This window comes from Ciconia boyciana, chromosome 6 (assembly GCF_034638445.1).
Source record: "Ciconia boyciana chromosome 6, ASM3463844v1, whole genome shotgun sequence".
Lineage (NCBI taxonomy): Eukaryota > Metazoa > Chordata > Aves > Ciconiiformes > Ciconiidae > Ciconia > Ciconia boyciana.
In genome coordinates, this window is record NC_132939.1 from 53,021,925 (window position 1) to 53,031,707 (window position 9,783).

Sequence of the window (9,783 nt, forward strand, 5' to 3'; positions counted from 1 at the left end):
AATAAAATGCAAGCACAGTCATTCCTCGCTAAGAGTATAGGCAGCTGGCTTTCTATTTAAGCTCTCTATACTGTACCCTTAGCCTTCGAATCTTCATCAAATTCCGATGTATACTGTTAAATGCCAGACTTGCTTCACAGCCTCAACATTTGTGCTGTCTGAGGAGCCAACATATTCAGCTAAAAGGAGCTGTTTTTTACGAATGGATGAAATCACACCTATGTGCATATCGATTATAAAGCACTGAGATAAAAGCTGGCCTGTAAATGAAAGTTACTACTGTATTAAAACTTTGTTAAAGAATACAAATAGTTGCATTGTCTGGAATTAGATGAGTTATAGGATATTTGCTGAAAGGACTTGGTTAATGGATTTCAAAATCCCAAAGCAGTCATAACATGACATCCCATTTTTGATTCTCAAAAACCCCCCAGCTAATATACAAACCAGCCCTCCCATGTATGGTATATATTATTTCTGAGCATATCATTGAATCTGGCTAGATTTTTATCTAGTTGATTCTTTCTGCAAAATCTTTCCTAAGAAATGTCATCCGATGAGTTTAGCTCATCTTTTTTTTGCATGTGTTGTGTCAGTTTCTTCCAGGTTGGCTTTTTAGTCAACCAGTAATCACTGTCTGGATAGCTGCAGTTCAAATTGTTTGTTAATGATGACTGGTCAATCAAATAACATTTCTGTGCCTCCACTAAATGAATATATAAGAACTGCCATTTCAATGTATGGTTTTGGGTGCTTGAAATAAGGAGTACTTGAATATCTGTGTGTCTCAAGCATATGCGGTCATTCTTTTTATTAGCGCTAGTAACTACCACGTGACCTAACCTTATCTTAGCAGTAGGAACAATACACATTCACTGGAATTTCACAATTCCCCGAAACAAACCTGCCAGTAAACTATGCATTGTGTTACTAATGGTCATTGAATAGAATGGAAATGTAACGTGCTTTGTGTGTGTGTCTGGTGAGCCCATGTTAGACGCCGTATGGAAATGATGACTGGTTCCTCCTTGATTTGTTATAAGAAGTGTGACTTGTTAACTCTTCTGTCGATGAGGTATGGAATAGGAGAACCTTGCTCACAGGTTTTGAAGGAATAGAGGAACATAAAAATTACCACAATAGATTATATTTTCAGTTCGTCTAAGTTAGCATCCCATTTTTGACAAACTCATGTATCAGGCATTTTGGATAAAGGTGAAGGTGTGAGAAATGCAATGTAGGCAAATAGGAGTTTAATTCTAATCTGGATTTGTAGTAGTTAGTTATTGGCATAAAAGGTAAACCATTAATTTAATAAAAAATCCAGAATGGTCCTAGCTTTACATTTTGGACATAATTTAATATTGGGTTTATATTTAACATCAAGTATAAATATATTTAATATTTTTAGTATTAACTTTACTGTGGCTTTTAAAATACAAATTCTGAGAGGTGTCTCCAGGAGGCTTGTGGAATGCTGCACCATGGACTGCGTAGGCAAGGGGAGGCCACCTGGAAGGCAGGGGGAGAAATGACTGACAGCCAGTGGGAACAGTTTTATGCATTCCTGTCTAAGATAAACAGGGGAGACCTTCACTGAGCAGTGGGTTTTAAAAAAGCTAATTGAAGAAGCCCTTCCAATTGCAAATCACAAATGAAAATTGACACTAATGCTGCATATTCAGAAAGCTGGCATTGGTGAGAGACTTATGTTGCCTATTTTCAAATGAAAGAGGTCACTCCTTTACTCATTTGTTTGGTGTTTGTCATAATAACTGTAATTACGAGGCACTACTGTGATAATTTAATGTAATTTAGCACATAACTAGTGAACAAAAATCCTACACAATAATTCTTTCATGGAGCCATGCTACTAATAAATAGTGGCACTCAGTGGCATCTTTCCTGTCAATGCGCTCATCAGGCTTATGTAGCCTATAGTATTTTTGCTTGTCTTGCTTTTTTTGAAAAATGAGCACAAGTATCATAGCAGAATTACTGAAATGAGAGCTGCAAAAAATGCTCTGCCCTTTGGCAAAGAACGCTAACTTATTCATTACCCAGTGACTACAGCTAAAAGGAGAGTGTCCTCTGAAAGCTTCATTGTCCTTTCCACGCTCCACTGATGCTCAATAATGTCATCGCTGCTGATTCCAGGGAAAAATACTTCTATTGATGGGAGGGGGAAAAGTAATTTCAATAGGCCTTTCTGGTGCAGACTCCTCTCAGTTGATCTCTAATACAGGAAACAATCTCTGATGTTTTCTCTTCATGTAGAAGAGAAAAGGCTTGAACTGAGGTGTTTTGTGTCTGCTCTGCATGCCTGCCACAGAAAACTCGGACAATGCACTTGACACATGCTACAATCACAAAGTTGAAGTAAAAGAACCAAAAAACCTCTCTTTCAAAAGCCTCCTAAGTATTAACATGACTATGTAAGCAATACTTCATATACCTCTCTTCTCAAGGGATCAAATATCTGAAGCTACGAGTTTTCCAGTCCCACAGTTTATCTTAGAGGAGTGACTTAATGCTTTTAAATCAGATTTTAAAATACAAAGACTTCATTAAACTCATGTTTAGCCTGGAGAAGGCTTGTGGGGACTCTTATCAGTGTGTATAGATACCTGATGGAAGGGAATGAAGACAAGGGAGCTAGACTCTTTTCAGTAGTGCCCACTGACAGGACAAGAGGCAATGGGCACAAACAGAAATGCATGAGATGTCCTGAACACAAGAAAACAGTTTTTTACTGTGAGGGTGTCAAACACTGGCACAAGTTGCTCAGAGAGGTTGTGGATCTTCCATCTGTGGAGACATTCAAAACCCAACTGGACAGAGTCCTGGACAAGCTGTCGTAGCTGACCCAGCTCCAGCAGGGCGGTTGGACTTGATGATCTCAAGAGGTACCTTCCAACCTCAACCGTTCTGTGATTCTGTGATAGGTTGTTTTTTTTTAAATCATCACTTTCCCAAGCTGTGGTCCAGCTTTTTACTTCAAGAACAGACTGAATGGGATTGAGTTGAAAATATCCACCAGTGATTAGGTTTTAAATTGATAGCATTTTGCATGCCATACCATCTACCTCAGTCCAGCCAAACCATGGGGATTACCACTGTCAAGACTAACTCTTTAGCAGTCATTTTCAATAGCATGCCAGAAACAGACCTTAACTGTCAACCCAAGGTGTTTGGTTCATAATGCTTTGTACATTATAACACTGTAATTGCAAGAAATTCTGCAAGAATTAAACCTAGCAGTATTTCTGAGAGAGGGGAATCATTCTTTATTTCCTTTTTATATAGGGACAGAGATGAATCAAGTAGCTTGCCTGTCACTGCAGCTGAAAGGAAGAAACATCGGTTTTGAGTGGAACCTCCCATCTCTTAACCTGATGTAGGCTTTACAAATGGCAAAAATCTCTGGAAATCTGTAGCTGAATGGAGCATCTGCCACTAGAGTACATTTGAGGAGAAAGGCAAAAGATATCCCGGGAGTAGGGTCTCCATAACCAGATGTTGATTGCATTAAAAAAGAATGGGGAGAGCACCACATTTGCCTCTGCGCTGTGATCTTGTTAGCCTGCCTGAGTGCTGGAAGGGTGCAAGCTGGTAGTCCCCCCTTTCCACAAATCCATTTTCATCAGCTCTGTTCAAAACCTTTCATTCTAAAGCTGAACCCTCATGGTCCTGCCTTTTCTATATCAGCCTATTGTATGGGGATGTGGTTAATCCCCAAGCCCTTGACCTTTAGTGATTTGTACTGCTGTCAAGACACATTACACAGCTTTCCAAGCTGCTCTGCACTACAGAAGAAAATGTCCACAGTAGGGTTCTTTTGTTTAAACTACCATGCAACAGCCATCAGTTTTATAATGCAAACATTTTTTTTATTTTTCTTCTGGGGAAACAAGCCCCCCCATCCCTTCTCCAGAAGAGTTTCAGTATGAAAAACAGAGCTGAGAAGCTAGAGTAGGTGTAGGGGAGCTGTCTGCAATTTGCAAACCAATGAAGATTATGTTATTCCTGCTGGGACAGAAGCTGAGAGGAAAATGCGAGCTTAGTATTAATACCTAGGAAGATGATGACTTGATTTTTCAAAGAAAAAACATAATTTCTGAACCAGCCTACAGCTTTGATGAAAAATGGGTTGCTGGGGTTTAGGAGCATCTGTAAAGCACTTAGAGACCTCAGCTCTACTCTTCATGGTTTTTCGTGGATAAGTCGTCTGTGGAAACGTGTAGCAACTAGATGGTGTTCTCCCTGTAACCACAGAGACAAAGACAACAGATGTAGCATGTATACAGTCTCCCACCCTCAATGTTCCTTCATTCAGAGATTTAACCTTAGGGTAGCAGGAATAATTTCTTCTCTCTGCCAATTCAATTCTTGTCTTTTTGAGGATTTCAGCATGTGCCTCAGCTGGACTAATGGGAGTTTTGAAATGGGCTAAAAATAGCAACTCATTTCACAACCACCAGTGATGACTTTCAGCCATCAGCCTAAGCTGCATTTTGATATGGAGCTGATAAAAGAGAAAGGACTTGGATGTATTAGAAATTCCCATAAAAGAGAAGGTTAAAGAAAGAGTTTGCTTCCAAGATTTACTATGTTCTGCTTAAGAACACCATTCTCCTGCCAAAGAGAGATTTCATACCAAATTTTCTAGCTAGTACCTTTAAGAATCAATTTCTCACATCAGCTTGTCAATAGGAACATTTACCTTGCATGGTAAAGGAGATTAACATCAGATAGTTTAAGAGGACTGTATCCTGTAACAATAATCTTAGCCTTACATGGACAGTGATGACCTTTAGATTAATGAGCGCAAGTCAGGAAAGAGATCGTTGGGTCACAGTGGATATTTCTCTGAAAATCGCAGCTTAGTAGCTGTCAAAAATACACATAGATGTTTGTAGAGAAGGACCTAGGAGCAAAACATTAATACACCATTGCATAAATCCACCGGTGGCTGGCATCTGGAGTAGCATCTGCTTGCAGCTGTGGTCATGCAACCCAGCAAGGGGAATAGTGGCACCGAGAGGCACACTTATTAGTAACAGGGTACTAATAAGGGTAACAGGGTAACAGGGGCGATCATACAGGGGGAACAGCTCCCTGCATGGAGAATCAAACAGCCTCCGGTTCTTTGTTTTAAAAGAGAGATGACTGGGGTGGAGTTGATAGATTTGATATTATCACAGATGTTGTGGAGAAAGTGAGTGGGAAAAGATTATTCACTAGCCCTAGCAATACAAGTTAGCTAATTATGTTATCCATTGGCAGATATAAAACAAACAAAATGAAGTCTCTTTTCCCCACACAATCCATCCCCACACAATAGTTCCGATATTAAAACCTATGCTATGAACTGCTGTGGAGGGCAAAATTTCAGAAAGTGTTTAGGCAACTTCAGGAAGGGTAGGTCTGTCAGAGCCGATCAGATACCAAAGCCTGGCAGCAGCCTCCAGCTCAGAAAGTTCCCAGACTGCTCATCACTGAAGCTGGGAGGCTGTTGCCACAGAGGGATTGCTCCATCCACACCTCGCTTTGCTCTCTCCTGAACATCCTCTCCTGACAACTGCTGGAGACTGTAAGGGCTAGATGGTAGACAGACCTATAGTCAGATCTTATCCATAGTTAGCTATTCGGTTTACCCACCCATGGCGTTAAACATGCCTATAGATGTTACAGTCCTGATGATAGCTTGGACAGAAATTCACAGCAAGGACAGCACGAAGTCTTCAATGAAACATGCCCATGATTTCCACTTTGCTATTGTAACAAAGGTCTTGCTGTGATTTCTGCACAGCTGAACCACGTGGTTCATGTTTCACTGTAATTTCTCTCTACACTGATGCATTTTGTAATCATACTGCAGGGATTTCTAACCAGTGAAAAGATAGTTTTTGTGGCTTCTCTATTGCTGCTGGCCTACCCAGCAATAGAGATTTTACCAGTCTCCACATTCCTAAAACCAGATCTCTCTTTATTGCTTTTTGTAACAGTTGGGACCTCTGATTCGGCACCTCTCCGAGTCCCCTGCCTTCCCCAGCTCCATTCATGCCAAATAAATACGGTTTTCAGAAAGGAGAGACCTGCCTGGCAAAGGGAGAGGTAGGACAAAGGGGGAGATGGGCAAGAAAGGGGAGAAGTGCTAGGCAAAGGGCAGATGGACCTTTTCTGGGGCTCCTGCCCAAGATAAATTCTGTGTCCCTTTGCAGGGAGAGAAGCAAGCAGGAAGCCACAGGGCCCACAGCAGCAAGAAGGGAAACGTGATTAAAACAAGGCTGAACCAGGCTCGTAAGATCACAGCTCAGGGTCCTTTTTAGGAGCTGCAGCTGTACCCCAGAATTCCACACCATGAGCATGCCCCTATGCATTTTCGCTGGTGCTTATGGAAGGGCAGGTTTGCCGAGCTCAGCGGGAGCTGGAGGCCTGAAGGGAGCAGCTGCCTCCAAGAGATCTGGCCCCTGGCGCTGGCCAGAGCCTGAGCTTGGCAGGGGCCAGCCTGCCCTTCAGGGGGAGGCTTTTCTTACTCCCAGGGCCTCTATTTCTAAACCAAGCTCAGCCCCAAGAAGGTGACGACTTAGGAAGCCCTGCCTTGTGGCTGTGAGACAGTGACCAATCTGTGACCCAGCAGTAGCGCAGATGAGGGAGGCTGGATCCTGCCCTCTTGATTAGGAGCGTGGAAGATCCCACTGAGCACTCAGCTGGACTTGCTGTAAGCCTGCTCTGCTGTCAGCGAGCTGAGCGTGGTGACCCGTGGTCCAGGGGATGCTGGCTGTCAGCCGTGTGAGATACCTGCAGTCAGCCGATGGGCAGTACACTGCCGGAGCGAGGGACAAATCTGGGTAAGTCACAGGGCTTGCAGCGGCTGGTGCTGGGCTCCTGCAGGCGTTCCCGATGCCCCAGTGTGGCACGATGCTTACATTCAAAATCAAACTTGGTGTACGGTTCCACTCCAAAGGTATGTGTGTGTACATGCCCCAAGAGCTGCAGGAATACCTCCTTGCTGAGTTTGCAGGGTTACTTGGGTTTGCAAAATGGTATCAATTGACAGAGCAAATTATTAATGGAACAGAGGCTGGCAGGGGCAGAGAGGTTTGGAAAGCTCGTCAGGATACTCACCCACCCAGCTCCAGCCACGTTCCCTCCTTGTGCCTCGCCTCTGTGTTTCCAAGCTAATTTGTAATCCATTGCAATAGCTCTCAGTCTCTCCTGTGCTTTCAGTTTGCAAATCAGTCTGCCTGTCTAGAGCCATATCAAATGTTTTCAACCAGCTCCACTCTTTCACCCCTGTCAGCTGCGCTGACTAGATGAGTAGGCTCGGGAGTCGGGCAGGACTGGCAGACGTGACCTTCTGTGAATCTGCTGCAGACGGGCTCCATCTAAGGGGACTAGAGACACTCTCCAGCAAAGCTTGCCATGGTAATTTAAGACTTTACCATCTGCGGCTCCTCCTTTTTTAGGACTTGCTATTTCATAGTGGAAGAGAAGAAGTACTTGCTCCCACCTTAACTCACTTGCTCCACATTCCCCTCATCAGCTTAAGCCAGCTCTGAAAGCCGGGGCAGTGGTCATACGGACACAGGGCCCCTTCTACTGGCCCTGCCACAGGGCCAGTGCTTAGTCTGCCACACCGACATCTCCCCCCAGCTTTCTGCGTTCATCAGGAAACAGTATCGCATCTTCAGATGTGGTCTTTGCTGAGAAATAGGTGATTTTTTTTATTTTCACAATAATTAACTCAACGGAGACAAGATACTTTTGTTTTGCTTTGGGAGCCACAATAGGCAGTGTCAACTCTAGAAACAGCTGCTGGTTGCGGCTGAATTCATTTTTTTCATATTTTTTTTTTTTCCCCCTGGAATATGTAGAGTAAGGTAAAGCAGCACATTTTATAAACAAATCTCAATTTTACTAAATTTCTTCAGTGGGAAGGAACCCTGAAAAAGCCTTTTAAAACGTAAAAGTATTTTGTTGAGATGCTTTCAAATATTCTTTTCATTTGAAGCAATACTTTATTTAGAATTTTTTCTTACTATTTTGAAGGCTCAAACAAAACATTCTGGGTCATTTTTATGTTCCTTTGAACTGATAAAAAAAATTTCCCCGCATTTTGGTTTGCACAAATGTCTGTGTTTTTCATTGTGGTTGACCTGAATTCCCAACATAGATCCAATTTTATTAATATTTTTTTAACATGAAGGAACCAAAACATCAGCTATTAGCACATCTCAGAGTGCATCTTGCCGGTTAATCTCACAGTAGAAAAGGTGCTTTCCTTTGCTTCCTCACATCCTATTTGATACAGATAGAGTCTCCTTGTGTTGCCCTGACAATTCCTCTGCCTCCTCCTGGCTGTCCTCACCTCTCCAGGCCTTTCTGTTGTACCCTTCTGCTCTATGTAGGTCACTACTGCACTTCCCTGGAGTCTCCCCTTGTCATTTCTGAAATGAGATGCTTCATTAGCCACTCTCCAGTCTTCTGGCATTACCGACTTCTGCAGTCAGCTTGCAGACACCTCTGCTAGTGGCTGTCTTCCTCTTGCTGTTTGCCCTACAGAAATAGTACCAAACACATCCATGAGTCAGAAACTCTGGGGAATGCCCATTAGTGTGTGCTGGGTTTCTCCTGGGTGTGTTTCACACTCTGAATCTTATGGAACCTCATTATGTTTCTTTTATATCTAGATGCTCGGCATAGCTAATATTTGAGGAGGACAGATAGAGGGTTTCAACATTTTTGTTAAATCCCTTAAATCGCTGTATTTTGGGGTAGAGGGAGATTTGCAAATCAGAAGCAGCGCTATGCTTCCAGCTCAAATGGCTCTTATTTTACCCTAAGAAAAAGAAAACTAAATGAAGAGGAAGACAATTATGTATATGAGTCTGTGCGGCTCCCTGCCCCCTCCAACAGGAGCCCTGAAACCACATAAGGCATGGCGGTTGTCTTCTGCCGGGAAGAGACATTTCAAAGGTAGGAAACAGGGAGAACAAAGCGTGCATGTTCCCGAGCTCTGCACACAATCACCAACAAATAAGCCTGGCAGCGTCTTCATTTTCTGTAGGAGTGTGCTCCATACAGCTAATCCCCTCGTCCTGAGTTGCCATCTGGAGTATGCCACGAGCAGGTCTGTGTAGCAGAGGTGTTGCAAGCCTGCAACAAGCTGGGCAGCGTACCGAGGGCCTGCCAGCAGCCATGGGCTGTTCTTGCTCAGTCACACTTGGAGCCTAATACACAAAATGTACTCGGTGAAGGGCAGCCGCCTCTTGTGAGAGGTCTCCTGGAAATAAAAGCCTGTGCCGTATCAGCAGTATTCCCCTCCCACAATTTGGGAGCGGGAGGGCCCTCAGCACGCTGCTTGGAGTGCCACCGGCACCCTGTGTCGGAGAGACTTCCAGAGAGCAGGAGAAATATTGATGGCAAGCAAAAACTGCTGAAGCCCGATGAGAGGACGCTTGGCTCCCGCTGTGCTAGAAATGGCCTTTCTCTGGTCTGAACGCCAGGCGAAGGCCACGTGGCGTCCGGGGGTTGGCGATCGCCCTGGTACCCAGCCAGCAGCCGCCCGCGGTGCTCGTTGCTCCTCGTTGCACGCAGCCTTTGTCGACCGCTCATCCCAGCCAGCAGCGTCCCAGCATCCCCAGTTGCCCTACGTGCTGGCGCAGGGCAGCCAGCAGAGCCCCAGCAGCTCAGCCGGCGAGCCCCTGGCTGTCCCCATCTCTGCCAAGCCAGGAGCCCGCGCCTCTCTCTCCCCTGGCCTGGCATCACGGGGCCCAC